This window comes from Cavia porcellus, unplaced genomic scaffold, assembly GCF_034190915.1.
Source record: "Cavia porcellus strain 051 isolate PalLab524CR breed Dunkin Hartley unplaced genomic scaffold, mCavPor4.1 scaffold_13, whole genome shotgun sequence".
Classification (NCBI taxonomy): Eukaryota; Metazoa; Chordata; class Mammalia; order Rodentia; family Caviidae; genus Cavia; species Cavia porcellus.
The window spans coordinates 48,293,399-48,300,558 of NW_026947496.1; the positions used below are offsets into that span (position 1 = coordinate 48,293,399).

The 7,160-nt window shown below is 35.6% G+C and overlaps 1 pseudogene; it reads left to right on the forward strand.

The window, feature by feature from the left end:
* The first annotated feature begins 709 nt into the window (after window positions 1–709).
* On the forward strand, window positions 710–1,506 carry LOC100717572 (mortality factor 4-like protein 1; annotated as a pseudogene).
* Window positions 1,507–7,160: the final 5,654 nt, after the last annotated feature.

Here is a 7,160-nt window from a genome sequence, read left to right on the forward strand (position 1 = left end):
TTTTTTTTGTTTTTTGTTTTTGGAAAAAGAAAAACAAAATAATAGAATAACAATATTAATATATTGAGTCTTGTTATTTTTAAAATAGTTACTCAGAGGATAAGATATGGGTATAAAAATTTTTCCTAAAGATATTATCATGAACTTTTCATTTCAATGAACTCAGAACAACTAATAGTATAAATATCTTTTATTTTTCCTTTTCCCTTCTTCCTTTCCTCCATCCTAGTTCCTTTTCCTTTTTGAACAATTTATTTTCTTTTCACAATATCTATTGTGCATTTTAGACCTCACTTACTCTTTCAGTTTCTCACAGTAGGTAGACAATATGGTGTTTAAATATGTAAGTCTGATTAATTTCACTTAAGGGTATGGTCTTGGTTGCATCCATTTACCTAGAAAAGTCTCCAGTTTATCCTTTATGACTGAGTAGTGCTCTATTGTATAAAAATGCCACATCTTAGGGTGATGGTGAATCATTTATAAATGGTGCCCAAGTAGGACTCAAAGCCCAAGTTTCAGGAGGGTGAACGAGTACTGTGCTTTCATAGGCCTCTTTTTTATGAAGCAAAGTGTATAAAGGTTGCCATAAAGGACAAACAAAATACTTTATACACTACAGTGGTTGGAATAAAAAAATGGGATTAGTGGGTTCCAGAAAGTAGAGCAGTCAAGTATGTAGACACCAATTTGCAGAAACAGTGAGAACTTCAAAAGGCCTATCAGGAGCAATATGCAGAGGGAAAGATGAGAGGGGCTGCTTCAGGAAAAAAGACAGCTGGTGTGCAACAGAAAAATGTGGGCCTAAAAACTAAAAAGAACAAACAAAAAACTCCTGGTCATGGAAATGGTAGAAGTACCAGTGAGACACCTCAGCCTCCTCAGAAGTAGAGGCTCAGGTAGATCCTACTGTTGAAAATGAAGAAACATGTATGAACAGAGTTGAAGTTAAAGATTCCTGAAGAGCTAAAACTGTGGCTTGTTGATGACTGGGATCTAATTACCAGACAGAAACAGTTGTTTTATTTTCCTGCCAAGAAGAATGTGGACTGCATTTTACTGGACTATGCAAATTATAAGTGATCTCACAGAAACATGGATAATGAGTATGCAGTTAATAAGATTGTAGCAGGAATTGATACTTCAGTGTCATGCTGGGTACTCAGCTCCTCTACAAATTTAACAGACCACAGTATGCTGAGATCCTTGCTGATCACCCTGATGCACCCAGGTCCCAGGTGTATGGAGCATCACACCTGAGATTATTTGTTGAATTGTAGTAATGTTGGCCTATATGCCTCTGGATGAGAAAAGCCTTGCTTTATTACTGAATTATCTTCACCATTCAACTCAACAACGTTGTTTAGTGCTAATGATTATGAAGTGGCCCCTCCTTAGTATCAGGAATGTGAGGCACTCTCACCCATGTCTGGATCTCTGTCCACACATTTTTGTTCCTAGTCTTTTTCTTGTACAAATGATGTACTTTGAAGATGTTAGTGTATAACAGAGTTGATGTTCATTTTGTTTGTTTTTTAAACAGAGAAAATAAAAAGATTTACAGCTCCCTTTTTCTGTTTTTTTTTTAAATTTTAAAGAGGGAAAAATTAAACATAACAAAACAACATCAGAAAGCAATGAAAGAGACACAGATTTCAAAGCAAGACAACTGCAGATCTTCACTACCTATCATATTGTCTCTTGTTTTCTTCCAAATAGTTGTTCATATCTTCACATACAGTGAATTCATACAAAGCAACATAGAATAAAACTTATCTGAACAGGATGATGAAGGCATTTTAGGTCTTCAAGACCAGACAAAAAGGAACTCAGTAATGGCTGTCATAGTGTCTCTCATTCTCTTCAAAATAGCTGTCAATATGTTCACATATGTTGAAATTTAAAAAAACAAAACAGACTAAAATCATGCTGAAGAAAGAAAATAGTATTACTGTATTTCACATCATGACACTATGGAGTCAGCACTGAGTACCATAGTGTCTCTTTTTCCTCAAAGTAGTTGTTCATTTCATCATGCATTATATAATCAGTTCTCATAAATTGTTTAGAAGTTCTATGCATGCATGAGTCTCTACATGTATATCTATCCTTTCTGTATTAGAGGGAAAAACAAAACAAAGCAAGACAAAACAAAATAAATTCCTAGAAAAACATTAAATGAAAAAGTCATATAAAACCACAATACAAGATGATCTACAATGGTTACTATGATGTCATTTGTTATCTTCAATAGAATTGTCTATATCATCAGGCATAGTATATTTGGACATAGCAGTACATAACAATATTAATTAAAACAAAACATTGGAGATATTATAAGACTTCAAAAGCAGGTAATAGTCAAACCAGATAATAGTCAAACCAGAGTGGGTATCCTAGTGAATCTTTTTTTTTTTTTTGTCTTTTTCCTTTTTTTATCGGTACCAGGGATCGAACTCACGACTGCCTGCTTGCAAGCAGACGCTTATGCCGCTGAGCTAAATCCCCAGCCCCTACCCTAATGAGTCTTGTCATCTTCAGAGTAGTGGTCTCTACTCTCAGACTTGATACTATGAATCATAACAGATTCAAATAAAATCAGTCAATACAAGACAGCAATCCAACAAACCAGATTCAAATAAGATCAGTCATAATAAGATAGGGTAAGTTAATAGGAAATTAACAATGGTTACCATAATACATCCTGCTATATTTGGGATAGCTGCCTGTGCCCCCAAATCTGATACAAGTAGACAAACTGGAAGAGAATACAATCAAAGTAAACAAAATGGTGAGGATAATGTGGATTTTAAATTTTAAATAATGTGGATTTTAAATGTGGGTACACTATTAACAATATCCTCTGCCTTTTTTACACAATTCCTCTCCTTTCACTTTCACAGGGTGCACTGTACATTTTGGGTCCCACTAACTCCTTTAGTTTTTAGATGAGGGAGCAACCTGATATTTACCTAAGTGGTTCTGAACATTTTTACCCCGGGCTTGATCTTAAGTTGTATTAACTTACCTATAAAAGCCTCAAGTGTTCTTTCATTATAGCTGAGTAGTTCTCCACTGCACAAAAGTATCATGTCTTTCCTACCTATCTGCAGGAGCTGGACGAGTTGGCCCTATTTCTCTCTCTCTCTCTTTTTTAAAGAATTTTATTTAAAGAGAAAAAAAAAGCAAAACAGAAAAGGGTAGAAGTAATACAGAATTTCAAAAATCCCAAAATTAAAGCATACAAAAGTGGACATTCAAACAGTGAGACTGCAAACAGTTCTGTTCAATGATCCAACAAAAACTTAGTAATATGGTTATCTGTCTTACACACTTAAACATACATGCAGTTATATCCCTTAGAGCACTTTCTTTTCCTCTCTTTTCTATAATAAAAATTACACATTTTAGGTTTTATTACTCCTACAGTTTTTATTACTTTGTTTGAAGAGAATAAAGCCAAATGTGACAAAACAAAATAGAGTCAGTTAAAGCAAGAATAGACATAGTATATGGTGTAAAAACAAAATACAAGGTGATCAACAGTGGCTACTATAATGCCTCTTGCTATCTTCAAAAGAATTGCCCATATCTTAAAGAGGGTAAGATTAAACATAACAAAACAGAACAAAACAAATCTTAAGGAAACAATTTTAAGAAGCACGGATTTCAAAGAAAGTCCACTGGAGATCTTCACTGTCTGTCTTATTGTCTCTAGTTTTCTTCCAAATAGTTGTCCCCATCTTCACACACATTGAATACATACTGAACATTATAGAACTAGTCTAATCATAACAGGATGATGAAGGCTTTTTAGATCTTCAAGACCTAACATTGGGAAAGTCAATAGTGACTGCCATAATGTCCCTCATTCTCTTCATAGCAGCTGTCCTTACCTTTACGTATGCTGAAATTGGACATAAGAGACTAGACTAATGTCACTCTGAACAGTGAATAATAGTTTTGATAGATTTTAGATCATAATGCTACAGAATTAGCACTGTGTATCTTAGTGTTTCTTCTTCTTCTTCTTCTTCAGAGTATCTGTTCATTACATCGTGCATTATATACTCTTTTCCTGTAAACTGTTTAGAAATTCTCCTCATGTGTGAATCTCTACATGTATATCTATCCTTTCTGTATTATCGGGAAAAACATCATAACAAGACAAAAAAACCCAAATTATTAAAAAAACATGAAATGAAAAAGACATATAAACCCCAATATTAGGTGATCTACAGTATGTACTATGCTTTCTCTTGTTATTTTCAATAGAGTTGTCCACATCATCAGATATATAATAACTGAACATAGCAATTTTAATAAAAACACAACTTTGGAGACATTGTAGGGCTTCAAAAGCAGTTAATAATCAAATCAGAATGGGTATATTATTACATCTTGTCATCTTCAGAGTGGTTGCCTCTACTCTTATACTCGAGTTTATCGAGCACACCAAATTCAAATAAAATCAGTCAAGGCAAAACAGCAGTTTAGAGTTCTGGAGGCTGAGTGGCCTGTGGTGTCCCGCACTGACCCCTAAAACCTAGGGAGCTTGGGATCCTTGCTGAGGCCTGGAGCCCGGCCAAGGAACTTTGCAGCTTCCTGCTGCACTGGACCAGCTTAGCAGGTCTTGAGCCCGCCTGCAACAACTGCCCCACTCTCTACCATGCTTGACGTACTATGGGATCCCTGGCCTGCTGGCGCCCTAAGGTCCAGAGGCTGAGTGGCCTGTGGTGAGTGTCCCCGCACAATCCCCCAAACCAGGGAGTTTGGGATCATTGCTCCCACCAGCCAAGGAATTTCACAGCTTCCTGCCACACTTAATCTGCACCATAGGGCTTGGGCCCTTCTGCTCAACCCCCAGTGACCATCTCTCAATCTGGGGAAATGGGCAGCCAGGATCCCAGGAGCTGAGGGCATAGAAGAGGATTTCCAACAGACCCTGGGGGAAGCCTTGGAATAATACTTGAAACATGGAAATATAGAAAAATGACAAAACGAAAAACTAAAATACAATCTCAAACCTCCAGCCCATCCCAAGAAACCCTAGGAGATATGTACACAGCAGAAAATATATGCCATACACCCGAAATACCTGACAAAATGGCAACTGAAATAAAGAAGCAACTCCAGGAAGCTTTAAAGGAATTCAAACTACAAATAATCTCCCAAGTAAAAGAAGAAATGATAAAAGAAATGAAAGAAATGCTGCATATATCTAAAGAAGGCACAGTTTAAAAATTGGAGGAATTAAATAAAAAGATAGAATCCCTGGTTGAACAATATAAGAAACAAACACAGTACATAAACTAGATGCAAAGAGATATACAGGAAATCAAATGTTCCATTGAAAGTTGTAAAAACTGCATCAATGAAAGTGAAGATAGAATTTCAGACCTTGAAGACAAGATTGCAGCTAGTGAACAGGAAAGGAAAGATCTTTTAAAAATAACAAGGAATCAGGAAATAACAATTCAACAACTGCAAGATGATGCAAAGAAAAACAATATACAATTGATAGGGATAAATGAAAAATAAGGGGACAACATAGAGGATGTCAAGAGGATATTTAGAAAGTAATAGCTGAAAATTTGCCAAACATGAGAATGGAAACTGATATCAGGACCAGTGAAGCATATAGAATTCCAAATAGCCACAACCAAAATAAAACTACACTCAGACATACAATAATCACCATCCCAGAAATCCAACATTAGAATGGAATATTAAAAGCTGTCAGAGAGAAAAAACAGATCACCCATAAAGGAAAACCTATCAGAATTACAGCAGACTTCTCAGCACAAACAATAAAGTCAAGAAGAGCATGGAGTGAAATATTTCACATCCTAAAGGAAGATGATTTCCAACCTAGACTGATGTACCCTGCAAAACTGTCCTTCAAAATCAATGGAGAAATAAGATACTTCCATGACAAAGTACAGCAGAATAATTTCATGATCACCAAGAAAATGCTGCAGAGAATACTGAAAGACAGATTAGATACATTGAGGAAAAAACCACTAAGGAAAGCAGACAGAATGGAAAGATAAAGATGCAACAGCAGCAAGATAACATGTCAACAATAAACCAACATATAACAATTAATGTAAGTGGTCTCAATGCACCAATTAAAAGAAACACTAGCAGAATGAATCAAGAAACAAAATCCAACGATATGCTGTCTACAAGAAACCCATCTAACCCAAAAGGATACTAATAGACTGAAAGTCAAAGGATGGAAAACAATATTTCATGCCACAGGAACTCCCCCAAAAGAGCAAGGGTAGCTATTTTGTTTGCAGACAATGTGAACTTTAAACCAATAATGATCAGAAGAGATAAAAAGGTCACTACATACTGGTTAGGGGAAAACTTCAAGAGGAAGAGACAACAGTCTTAAATATATATGCACCAATTCCAGAGCACCCAGTTATATAAAGCAAGTATTAACAGAAATCAACAACCAAATTATCAGTAATACAATTATAAAAGGAGACCTTAACACACCATTGACACCAAGGCACAGATCAACCAAACAGAAAATCAGCAAAGAAATAACAGAAGTGAATCACACCTGTGAACAAATGTACTTGATAGACATACACAGAGTGTTCCATCCAACAACATCAGAATACACATTCTTCTCAGCAGCATATTGGTCATTCTCTAAAATGGACCATATATTAGCTCACAGAACGTATTTAGATAAATTGAAAAGAGTTGAAATTATCCCTTACATGTTATTGGTTCATAGCACCATGAAATTACAAATTAGTGATAAAAGATACTTCAAAGATCCCACAAACACATGGAAACTGAATAACACACTCTTGAGTAATCAATTGGTCACAGGGGAAATTAAGTACTTAAACAATAGCTACAAGCAAATGAAAATACAAATAAAAATTACTGGAATCTGTGGGATGCAATGAAAGCAGTCCTCAGAGGAAAATTTATTGCACTGAGTTCTCACATCAGGAAAACAGAACAAATACAAATAAGTAACCTGATGTTACACCTCAAACATCTAGAAAAAGAAGAGCAAGTCAAGCCCAAAGCCAAAAGAAGGGAGGAAATTGTAAAAATCAGAGAAGAAATCAATGCAATAGAGACTAAGAAAACAATCCAAAGAATCAACGAATCAAAGAGTTGGTTCT